At 37.7% G+C, this 12868-nt stretch overlaps 1 long non-coding RNA gene across 3 annotated transcripts in view; it reads left to right on the top strand.

Moving 5' to 3' along the window:
• The window catches only part of LOC105719131 (uncharacterized), a 272253-nt gene extending 260202 nt beyond the window's left edge, over positions 1-12051 (top strand). For all 3 annotated transcript variants that reach the window (XR_010344545.1, XR_010344544.1, XR_001107904.2), the window contains exons 2-4: positions 2799-2892; positions 4074-4136; positions 8949-12051. This is a non-coding gene — a long non-coding RNA (uncharacterized LOC105719131). The remainder of the gene's footprint in view (positions 1-2798; positions 2893-4073; positions 4137-8948) is intronic.
• Positions 12052-12868: the final 817 nt, after the last annotated feature.

Here is a 12868-nt window from a genome sequence, read left to right as displayed (position 1 = left end):
CTCACTCTGTGTTGTACATTCTAGGTTTTTGAACAATGTATAATGACGTGTACTCTGCATTATAGTATCATGCAGAAGAGTTTCACTGTTCGAAAAATTCTCTGAGCTCCACCCATTCATCCTTCCCTCTCTGTCCCTGAACCCTTGGCAACAGCTGATATTTTTACTGTTTTCATAGTTTTACCTTTTCCAGAATGTCATAAAGTTAGAATCAGATAGGAGGTAGCATTTTTGATGTCTCTTTCTTGTACACTTTTCCTTCATGTTTTCATGTCCTTTCTAACTCATCACACACACACACAAACACACACACACTCACTCACACATGCACACATACACACACTTCCAAAACTGAATCGAAAGTTGAGAAAAACCCATACCTAACTTGGTTCACAAAATTGTTAAGTATGAGAGGGCATTTTGGGGGCCGTTTTCTCTCTCTCCCTGCCTTCCTGTCAGGGAGTAAACACTGACATTCACCCATCTCACAAGAGCCAGGTCTCTCCTCCTGGCTTGGTCTGTTCACTTGTTTCCCTGAAAGCAAAGGCCTCTTTGCCTGTGCTGTGTCTGGGCGGTAATTACCTTGTGTCTGTTCAGCTGCTTTCAAATTATTTTCCCCACCTTCAGAGCAATTGCCTCCTACTTCTTATCTCTACTCTGATCTTCTACAGGGCACAAGGGACCTGTCTCTTGACTCTCATATTTTTGCTTCTGATGTTAAAAAGTCCCCTTGAACTTGCATTTTACAGACACCAGCAAAGCCCAAGTGTCTTCACATAACCTGACACTTCCCGGGGGCAGGGTGTTTGCAATTATAGCCTGAGCTGGCGGCGGGATCAGAGAGTTGCCCGGGCCCGGCGAGGCCTGGCCTGCAGAGCACCTTTGATGAGTGATGGGATTATTATTATGAATGCTATGCGAGGATGCTGGTTAAAGTCCCATGGCAGGAGCACTTTTCTCCCTTCATCTTGCCTTAGCTGTAAAGACAGATAGACATATATATACATATATGCATATACTGGGAGGCAGGCTGGCTAGGGAGAGATGAAGTTAGAGGAAATTCTGACACATTTTGGAATGATCTTTCTCCCATGCCTCTGTCTTCCCAGAGACTCCTCTTTCTCACTGACAGGACATCCTCTCTTAAGGGCCATGAGTAGAGTTTACTCCCAAATTGAAGAGCCAACCTCTTTTCCCAGCTTTTGCATTCCAACATCCTTCCTTCCCTTTTATCTTTTTTGTGGAGGCTTAGGATTTCTTTCTTTGGAGGCATTTTCTGCCACTTTGTCTCTTGCAGAGAAAATAAAAAATACATAAGTAGAAGGATACTGATCCTAGCTATTTGCATAGATAGAGTGCTTCTCTAGGGAAACAATTTTTTCCCCACTCTTCCATTGTTTGTGTCTATGTTCCGTGCTGCAGATCATTGATCATTGTTCATTTTGCCTCTGTGGTAAATCTATATCCCTGTGGGTGGGCCCAGCATTCCCTGAAAGAGAGAGGCACACCCAGTGTTAAATGTCTGGGGAGGAGGCCATACTCAGCCAGAAAATATGATCTTAGAAGGCTTGGCAAGGGGCCTCCTAGTCCTTCCACTTTGATTTTAGACCTTGAGGAGACTTGATGCCTTTGGAGGAGAGCATCATTTCAGGGTTTTGAGATGGCGTCCCTGATGGGAAGGTGTGATGGGAACTGGAAAGGGGCTCCCAGGCTACATGAATTGAGCTGAAGGTGAGAAGCCACCCTCATCTTGTTAAATGCCATGGCTGCTTATTTCTTGCCTGTTCATTCCCTTCAGTTGCCCTAACACCTTTAGAAAAGCCTCTTGGGAACCTTTGAAAGTTTTCTTTAAAACACTACCGAATCCAGGGAAGAACCTTGCCATGCCATTTCAGGAGAGCAGTAAAGAGGCTGGAATGCCTCCCAAGATCAGCTGGAGCAGCAGGGAATGTTCTGGATCTCATTTAAAAACATGACTCGAGTTGAAAACTGTCATCATATGCCTGTCATTATGTTCTAAATATTAAAACATCCTTACGAAGTGGCACTGCTCTTGCTCCCATTTTACAGACGAGGAAGCAACATTTGAGACTGTGTATGCCAACAGCTGATCCTCATTTTACGTTGTCTGTTTTCTGATACCCTTGAAAGATTTGCATTGCATATTAGAAAGAAAGTGGAATGGTTTTGTTACATTTTTACAACTCCTAAAGCACCTTTGTATACTTGGTCTTTTAACTAGATGATTAAATTATGTGGATAAAGCAAAACAAATTTTTCCATTTTTGTTTTTGTTTATTTTTAAAATTTTAAGAGCTGGACCCTGCAATCTGGGTTATATGATTTATTGGAAAGCATGTGTCAATAGATGAGGGGATGGAATTCAAAATTATTGCAAGTACAGGACTTAGTCCTCTAGCACTTGATTTTGGCTTAATTTAGAATCTGTTCATGCATGGAAATGCCAAAGACTGGAAACATAATTCCAATAGTCTCAGCAGCATGCTGGGAATAGGAGGACCCCCAAGTCCCAGTGGACTACAAACCTGCTAGGTCAGACTTTCTATGTGTTTGCTTGGTTCACTGGAAGTGGCCAGGGAGACTTCTATGAATGTGTCAGATATCTCAGTGCATCAATTTAGGCTCTGTGGCAAAGTCCAGAAGATGTGGGAAATTGAAATAATCGCGTGGATACTTGGTTCTACACCTATGGTTTTGCCAACTCACAGGACACGGGGGAAACATTTGATGTTTTTTCTGCTTCAAGGATTCCAATGATATATCTTTCTCTGTTTCAGCCACCACAGGTTACTGACAGACCAAAATATCCTGACAACTCCTGAATGCCGGAAGGAGAGAATGGGTTTATAAATCTGAGGACTTGACTATTTTGTAAGAAGGAATTACCTGCTAAGTATAGTCTCAGAAAGAAATTCCCTTGGAGGTTGCCTGAGGACAAGTGGAGGAAACAAGCCATAGCCTTTTGCAATTGTAATAATATTCCAAGACAAATGTTTCCCAGGGGCTGGGATTTTACCTTGTATCTGTCCTACAATCAGAGTGTAAGATGGAGGAATGTACTTCCTGTATCTGAGCCACTGTTTCTCATCCATAGAATGGGGACTTTGGATTTCTAAGATCCCTCATCTCATGCTTTGAATGGGTTCAGGCTGAGAATTCAAACATCTGCCCCCTGGAAAGGGAGGCAGTCAGGATGGGACAAGGCTTGTATTAAATAATGAGAAAAAAGCATGGTGACTATGACTTGACTCAGTCCAGAAATAAAATATAAAGGGGTCTGAACTGGGGCAGAAGAGGACGACAGCAGAAATTCTTCTAGGAGTGGCAGTCAAGCCAGGACAGGCTCAGAGCAGGCTGCCTGGTTTGGGGAATGGCATCAGTGTGTGTGGAGAGGTTCTTAAGGCCAGACAGGTGTCGGGGCCCAAGCCAAGTGGACTGGAGGTCAGAATAGGGCTTCAGTTCTAAAAAAGGTGCCTGGCTGAGTGCAAAGCAGGCCTGAGTCAAAGCCCAGTCACCCAGACCTCACAATCATGGCTGGAGTGGCCACAGATAGACCCACAGTGGGTGCAGGGGATCCCAAGTTTATGACAGCAAGAGTCATTTCATGCTTACCTACTTTTTCAAGGCAAATACAGGACTGAGTCTAGGTTGGAGGGTTAGAGAAGCCGAAACAGACATTTTTAGAACTGAAGTGTGATGTTTTCATTAATATGAATACATACCATAGCCAATATAGATGGTATGCTTTCTCTGTGCCACCCTATTCTATGTGCCTCACATGTGTGAACTCACTGGCAGGCTAGGATTAGAGCTTTTGCTTATTAATCACTATGGCAACAGGTCATTCAAAAAATAACTAATTACTGTGTTACCAAGATCAAAACATAGTACTATTCACCCCTTCAGCTGTGACCACCACCACAGGAGAGTCCAGGCAAAATACAAAGATCAGAAGGGGCAGGTGGAACCCTGTGCAGGCTAAAGACTCAGGAAATATGGGCCCTTGAAATGACCTATGTGGGTTTCACTGTCAGCCCTTCTTTCTTTGGCAGGGTGAAGAGCACTTGACCTGTTGATACGCCTATTGCTTTTCCAGCAAGTCCTACATCTTTCTAGTAAGGATTCCATGCTCCTAAGCTGGAGGTGACTGGAGGTGACTCCAGGCACCAGTTTTCAACCTCTCCTATAAGTGTTCTTTGGTTTCTTTAGGCTTTGACTTGGGTGACTATGGAGAACCTGACACAGGAAGTTAAAAAGCCACAAGAAGTCTTTGAAAAAGTTTGAATTACATTGAACATATGTTTGAAATGCAAGAAGGGGGAAGCCCTCTTTCTTATCATTTCCATCCTTCCTGACCATCTCCCCTGGGAACCAGATGCCCCAGGCACAGCTTAGCTTTCTAACCTGCTGTATTGCCCTCCACTCCATGATCTCTCTGAATTGCTCTCCCTTTCCCCCTTTACACTAAAAATACCCTAGTTCTGGCCTTCCTTGTCTCTTTAATAATTAAGCTGGCTGACTTACCTCCCTGCCTTCTGTTCGCCCTCTTCGATCTGTCCTTGTCTCTGTCAGCAGCAGCACCATCCTGCTCAAAACCACAAAGACCTCCTACCACCAAAAGACAGGTATCCAGAATGCACATCACATGTCGAGATCCCCTATGACATGCCATGAAACAGCCTCCCCTGTCTTAGCTTTCACTCACATTTTCTATAATTTCTGGGCCCAGCAGGCCTGATCTTGTTCTCAACTTCCCTAACTTAGCCTCCTCCATCTGTCAAAAATAGCCTTTCTCTATTCCACCTGAGATTAATATGTCCTGGAGAGTCTATCTCCTTTTTTGGTGTCCATATCAAGGGCTAGCTCCTCCAGGAAGCCCTTCTATACCTCCAACCTCCAACCTCATACTTCATCATTAGAAAAGATCATGTTCTCATTAGAAGCCCAAACCTCAGCATCACATAATAATACGCCCATCTAACAAACCTGCACATACATACCCTGAACCTAAAAAAAAGAATTAAAAAAAACCCAAAATCTACACTGATGAGAAAAAGGATCAAATCCAACTTTAAGTTCCTGACTCTAACTTTCTACCTTTATTTTAGTGCCTCTCAGAATTGTCTGCATTTATGTTCACATAAACCACTGGCTGGGATCATCATAAGTGAATCATCATGTTCCCCAAACCAGAAACTTCCCTGGCACACAGGAAGCTTATGTTACTATCTTAGTATGATATATATGTATACACATACTGTACATATGAACACGTATCTATGTGATGTTTCCAGAGATATGTGTTCATATCCAAAGACAGTTGTCTTTGAAAGTATACACAAGAAACTCTGATAAACTTCTGGAAAATGGAGATAGGAGAGTGGGGTGAAAGAGAGCATTTAGTAAGTTTATATTTCTTTATGTATTTCTTGAATCTTAAAATCAATATATCATAATTTAATACAATTTATTAAAATAAAAAAATTCATGTCAATTATAGAATACATATATCTGTAAAGAAGAATAAATCAAACAGGAATAATTTCCAGAGACTCACAATCTACATACATTCTATTTATATGATTAGATCCATGTTATTCTATGTGTCCTTTTTGCCAGTTAGCATTGTATGGAGAGTACTTCTCCATTTTCTATCATTGAGCTTGTAAATTGTTGACTACTTTGGAATACTGCAAATGATAAAATGAACATGCATGTACTTAAATCTTTGTGTGCATTTGTTATTATTTATTAGGTTAAATTCTTAGAAGTAGAACCGCTGGCTTGAAGGGAATATTATCATTTAAGGTTTTAATCTATGTTGCTGAAAGGTTTTACCAATTATTCTCACCAGCATTGTAAGAAAGTATCCGTCTCACAAGACCCACATCAGAATTGGGTGTTCCAATTTTTAAAACCTCCTAAACATTTTCCTTCCCTCCCTCCCTCCCTCCTTCCTTTGCTCCCTTCCTTCCTTCCTTCCTTCCTTCCTTCCTTCCTTCCTCTCTCTCCCTCTGTCTTCCGTCCTTCCTTCCTTCCTTCCTCTCTCTCTCTTTCTTTCTCTCTCTCTCTTTCTCTCTTTCTTTCTTCTTTCCAGACTCTTGCTCTGTCACCCAGACTGGAGTGCAGTACCAGCCTACTCCTCTGCCCCCAACATTCAAGTGATCCTCCTGCCTCAGACTCCCGAGTAGCTGGGATTAAGGTACCCGCTACCATGCCTGGCTAATTTGTTGTGTTTTAAGTAGAGATAGAGTTTCACCATGTTGAACTCCTGACTTCAGGTGGTGCTCCCACTTCTGCCTCCCAAAGTGCCGGGATTACAGACTTGATACAGGTTTGAGCCACCACGCCTGGTCCTAACATTTTCTTTATGGATTCTCCCTTTGCTTTTATAGTTAGGGCACCTCTACCCTGAGATGAATCAGATGCATTTGTTTTTTTTTTGTCAATTCTTTTATGACTTCTTTAATATTTGAATTTTTGATCAATTTAAATCAAATTAGGTAAATTTTATAAGGTAAAGGAGGGGATATTTGCCTTGCTATAATTCCCAAATATTTAACCAATCATCTATGCCATATTTATTTAATAATTCTTCCCCACACTTTAAATAATTCGTAGTCTTATTTTTGTTCTGTGTTTGAATTGCTATAGCTGTATAGTATGATTTGACATCTGACAGCGTGGATTTCACCTTTTTAATTATTTATTTTACATCTAGGGTCATTTTTATGCATTTATTTTGTCTAAATGAATCATAAACAGGCTGTCAAGTTTTCAACATAGATCCAAGGGGAATTTTTTTTTCTTTTTTCTGAGACAGAGTTTCGTTCTTGTTAACCAGGCTGGAGTGCAATGGTGCGATCTCGGCTCACCACAACCTCCGCCCCCTGGGTTCAAGCAATTCTCCTGCCTTAGCCTCCCAAGTAGCTGGGACTACAGGCATGCACCACCATGCCCAGCTAATTTTTGTATTTTTAGTAGAGACAGGGTTTCACCATGTTGACCAGGATGGTCTCTATCTCTTGACTTCGTGATCTACCCACCTCAGCCTCCCAAAGTGCTGGGATTATAGCCAAGGGGAATTTTAAATTTTTTTCTTATTAATATTTGGGAACTTTCTCCTTTTCTTCTTTTTTTTTTCCTCTTTCTTCTCTCCTATCTCCTCCTCTTCCTTACTCTATTCTTCTTTTTTCATTCTCTTTTTCATCTCTTCTTCTCCTTCCTTCCCTTACTTTCCTTCTTAACTTACTTCATCATTTTCATTTCTCCATCATTATCTTCTTCTATTTATTGATTTCATTTAAATAATAACTATTTCATAGAGAAAATTTAAAAATAGACATAGTGATCAAATGTTGACATGTTGCCTTTTGTGTATGCTTCAAATATTTTAAATTGACATCTAAAAGGTTACAGAAACAGGCACATTCTTCCACCTACATTTTCCTCTACTCTCAAAAGTAACTAACATTAAAAAATGCTGCACTGTCTTTTTGTGTATTGTCATTTTGTGCATTTTTAACCTATAATTTCACAACGTACTTATTTGTCCATAACAACGTATATAGTGTTTTGTATGTTTAAAACTTTTGGACAAAATGTCAGACTGAACATGTCCTTTTGCAACTTCATTTATTTTGGTCAACAATATGTCGCTTTTCTTAACGAACATCCTGTGTATTCCATGTTTCATTTACCCTTGGTTATTTAGAACGTGTTCCTTATTTTCATGCTAACTTCAATTGATTCAAATTTTGTTGATGGCTTGTGCAACCAAAAGCCTAAATGAGATCAGTCTTCTGTGGTTTTTCTTTTAATGCTTTCTAGATTAGTCTGACATGCACACCCAGTTGGAAAACACTAGTGCAGAAGAAGGAGAGCCTAATGTCAGCATTACCTAGGTATTAGAAGAATTTGGATATTATCATATAAACCTGGCATGATAGCTATGACGGAACCTGTTCTGCCGGGAGAAGGCCCCTGCTCAGGACTTCTCTTTCCCTACATGGGAAACTCTGAAGGGGAGTCCTGCTTGTGATCGTCATTTATAAGGCTAGTGCTGGCCACTGCTTGGTTCTTATCAATCCATACTTGAGGCTAGCACTACATCTGTTTGAGCAGAATTCTGGTCACAGTCTTACTCTGAATTTGGTATCCTTCCAGCACAACCCTTAAATTCCCTAACTATACCTCCCCTAGATTTTCTCACATTGTATCTTCGTAGATATCCCCAATCTCTTCTTAAATCTGAACTGAATCTGTCATAGTATAGCCTGGCTCTTGTCTCACCAACTATTTGGGGGTAATGTAGTGATTCATTTTGTTTCTACATATTATTTTAAGTTCTTACTCCCTTTTTCCCCCATCTAGGTTCAGTTTTTCCCCTACTTTTAACACCTTGGTCCAGGTAGCTACATTATCAAACTGTACTAGTATGGCAAAAACATTTTTCACACATGCTAACCATAAAAGATTGGTTGTGATTTTATGGGAAAATATGTTAAGAATAATTTGGAGGAAAGATCTGGATTCACATAGAAAGAACTGTCTGCCATTGGTAGGTAAAGTGATGTTACATACATATATTCTTGTTGTCACTTATTTTATCCCATCTATGATGAGAACTGATGATTATAAAACCTTTGACTATGAACATATAATGTGAGTAGTAAGCAAAAAAAATGGTAACAAAAATGAAAAATAAAACATTTTTGTAATCAAGGTCAGGGAGGGCATTATTTTACTTTTTCCATTACATTATTCATGTATGCATAATTGTGTGCAGTATTACTTTCCATGTGTAAAAAAAAAATCACACAACAGAGTGCATAGAGAAATGGAGAAATGGAGAATAGTTCTCAAAGTTATTTGATCTGGCAGATTATCTTCCAGTGATGAGTGAAGCTGTATTTTCCATATCACAGGCTCTTCTGGAACATTAAACTCTTCCCCCATCAAGAGGTGGTGTCTGCGTCTGTTCTCTTTGAATTTGGGTGGCTCTTCCTGACTGCTTCAACCGAGACTCCAGTAGGAATGATACTATATAATTTCTGAGGCTAGATCATAAGAATGCCATGTATTTTAATTTTGTTCTTTGAGGGTCGCTGGCTTCTGGAACCCAGCCAACATACTGTGATGAAGCCTACACAACTGTGGAGAGGCTCACATAAAGAAGAATCAGTACCCACTGATCTACAGCCCTGGCTGAGCTCTCAGCCAACAGTCATGATCAACTTCCAGCCATATTAATGAACCATCTTGAAAGAGGCTCCACCAGCACCAAGTTGAGCAGCGTGATTATGTTGCCAAAGATCACCTCTTTCCTATCGTCTTCCTTCTGAGACTTGTTTAGAGTGCACTTGGAAGCTGTGTTTTGCTCACTCTGAAGATTGAATATAAGAAAATATTGCTCAAGTTCTGGATGATGCAGCTGCTGAAGTAATCTGTGATGCACTTTCCTTCAGGAATCCTTATCTATTTGTTCAGGTGTTCCACAAGTCTTCTTATCTTGGAATCCAAGGATACTCATTGTGTGGTTGCTTATTGTTTCCCAGACACCCTGATGCTTTGAGGCTTTGTCTCATGCTTTCAAGTAATGTTCTCATGTTTACCTGCTGATACTCCTTCAAAGGTGCAGGCTGTATCTCTCCAAGTGTGGAATAAAACAATCAGATAAGATGTTGTGTAACAATTCATATTAAAAACATGATCTTGTCAGTCAAGAAGAAGAGATGAAAACAAACACCTTGAGAGTTCATGAGTAGAAGTATACAGCCCTGCATTTATGATAATATGGTGCAGTTTATCCATACACAGCAATGTAACTGCTTAAAGTGCTCCCAAAATTCAGGCAAAATAAATTATAAATATTATTAAGATCAAAGAAGGTAAGAGTCCCTATGTTTGACATAGGCCAGGCCAAAGTTTGATGTATATGCTCATCTTTTAGCTCTGCAAGTCTATGAAGAAACCATCAGAAAGCATGCTGAAAATAGAATGAGCTTCCATTCAAAACAGAAAGCTCCTGTCTGTTTTAGTGAAGGCTGCTAGATCCTTTATCAGAAATTTGGTATAGTTCAGAGGTATAAATGTTCTTTTAGGTCCTTTGAAGCGCTGGATTTAATATCAGAGTTTAGTCTTGGCTCCAATCTCCAATTCTTTGCATAGTCATTCGAGCAATCTTGGGGACCGAGTCTTCCATTAGCATAGTGATCTTCATGCCTCAAGTGTGAGGAATAGATATTCTCCTCATTAACAAGGAACCAGAGATAATATTTCATAGGCAAAATACTCAGGTAGGCAAAAATGTAAGTTTTCAATTAATGTTTTTGTACTGAAATCATCTTAGCTCATTAGCTCTCACTTCTACCTGGTAGCAGGGTATGTAATTTTGCTATTCCAAGTTGACCCATTATTTCTATTTTCAAGTTTAGTTTATTTTAGATAAATTTTTAATTCATAATGTTTTTATGATCTTTTATCTTCTCTTCCAAAAAAGGTTATTCTAACTTCCTAATGGGTTTACTTTTATAGTAGTTGTTGTTATATATATATATGTATATATTTTTTCAAAAATCAACTTTATTGGTTTATAACTCACAAAAAATAAAATTCATTCTTTTAAAGTGTATATTTCTTCAATTTCTACACAAATAGCCTGCCAGAATTTTGATTGGAATGATGTTGAATGTAGGTCAATTGTGAGAGAATTGCCATTAACAGTATTGAGTCTTCCAATCCATGGACATAGTATATCTCTCAATTTATTTAGACTTTTAATTTCTCTCAGCATTGCATTGAAATTTTAGGTTTAGAGGTCTTGTACATATTTTGTTAAGTTTGTCCTAAGAGTTTTATATTTTGAGATGATAGCATAAATGGTATTGTATTTTAAATTTTAGTTTTCAATTGTTCTGATGTATAGATTTAAATTTATTTCTGAATGTTGAACTTGTATTCTGTGATCTTTTAAAAATCTCTTGTTAGTTCTAATAACTTTTTTTTTTAGTTTCTTTAGGACATTGTGTGCACATGATCATGTTGTCTGCAAATAAGGGAAGCTTTAATTGTTTTGTAACCTGTATGACTTTGATTTGACTTCAGTAACAATATTAAATAGAAGTGGTGAGAACTGATATCTTTCCTTATTCCAGAAATTATAGGATAAGAATTTAGTCTTTCATTATTGATTATGATTTTATCTGTAGGTATTTCATAGGTATAAGTCTTTCATTCTTGATTATGACATTATCTGTAGATATTTCATGGGTAGTCTGTATAACATTGAGGTGTTTTTATTCTATTCCTAGTTTTATGAAATTTTTATCATAAAAAGGTGTTAAATTTTGTCATACATATGAGTATGTGTTTATACTCCAACATTATTAGATTTTTTATTCTTTATACTTATTATATAGTGAAATAAAGTACATTTTAAAATGTTAAGCCAGTCATGAAACTCTGGAATCTACTTTTCATAATGCACTACCTTTTATATCTAGATTATTATAATTTACTAAGGATTAAGGATTTTTGTGTCTTTTTCATAAAGAGTATTAGTCTAAAGTATGCTTTTCTTGTAAGACTTTGTCTGGTTTTGGGTAAGCATAAAACTGGCCTCATGGAATGATATGGGAAATCTTCCTCCATACTCTCTTTCTGAAAGAGTTTAGGTAGAATTGTTATTTATTTTATAAATATTTACTGGAATTCACCAATAAAGTCCTCTTTGCTTGGAGTTTTCTTTGTGAGGAAGTTTCTAATTAAAATTTGATATGGGACTATTCAAGTTTTCTATTTCTTCTTGAGTCAATATTGGTAACCTGTATCTTTCAAAGAATTTATTGATTTTAGCTAAGTGGTCAAATTTATTAGCATAAATTTGTTTATTATGTTCCCTTATTTATTTACTCTAAAATTTCTGTGGATTTGTAGTGATGTCCCTGTTTACATTCAATTATTGGAAATGTTTCTTCTTTTTAAAAAGCGATATTAGTCTATTTAAGAGTTTATAAATTTTATTTATATTTCTACAGAAACAGCTTCAGTTTCATTGATTTTTCTATTTTGTCTAATTTTTATTTTATTGGCTTCCCCTCTTATTACTTTCTTACTTCTATTTCCTTCAGGTTTAACTTACTTTTCTTTTATAGATTATTTAAATGAAAGCTCAGATCACTCATTTAATATGATTTTTATTTTCTAATATAAGCACTTAATACACATTTCCAGCTACGTGCTGATTTCGGTCTTTCCAAAATTGTTTTAATATTTTCTGATGCCATTATATTTCAGTTCAAAATATTTCATAATTCTTTTGTGATTTATTCTTTTACAGTCTATATAGATGTGTGTTGTTGAGTTTGTAAATTTTGGAGATGTTTTCACACAGAAAGTTTGTATTATTGGTTATAATTTAATTTTATTATTTTCAGAGAAGATACTCTGAATCATTTTAGATTTTTTGGATTCATTGATACTTGTTTTATAGTCCATAATATAATCTAACACCATATAATCTTCCCTGTGCACCTGAAAAGAATGCATATTCTCTTGTTGAGTGGACCATTCAACACATTTCACTTAGGTCGAGTTGGTTTTTAATGTTATCAAAGTCATCTATACCTTTACTACTTGTTCTAATAATTACCTGCTGACTTGTTCTAATAATTAGTAAGTGAGCAATGTTAACATATTTAACTATAATTATAAATTTGTCTGTCTTTTAAGTTCTACCAGCTTTGGTTTCAGGCATTGTTGAAGCTCTGTTATTAGGTGTGTATACAGATTGAAAATGTTATATCTTCTGGATGTACTTTCCAGTTTTTCATTATGAAATGCTTCA

This window comes from Aotus nancymaae, unplaced genomic scaffold (genome assembly GCF_030222135.1).
Source record: "Aotus nancymaae isolate 86718 unplaced genomic scaffold, 86718_ANA_hifiasm-v0.15.2.pri h1tg000029l, whole genome shotgun sequence".
In the NCBI taxonomy this organism is placed as follows: domain Eukaryota; kingdom Metazoa; phylum Chordata; class Mammalia; order Primates; family Aotidae; genus Aotus; species Aotus nancymaae.
This window is presented reverse-complemented; position numbering and strand designations above follow the sequence as displayed.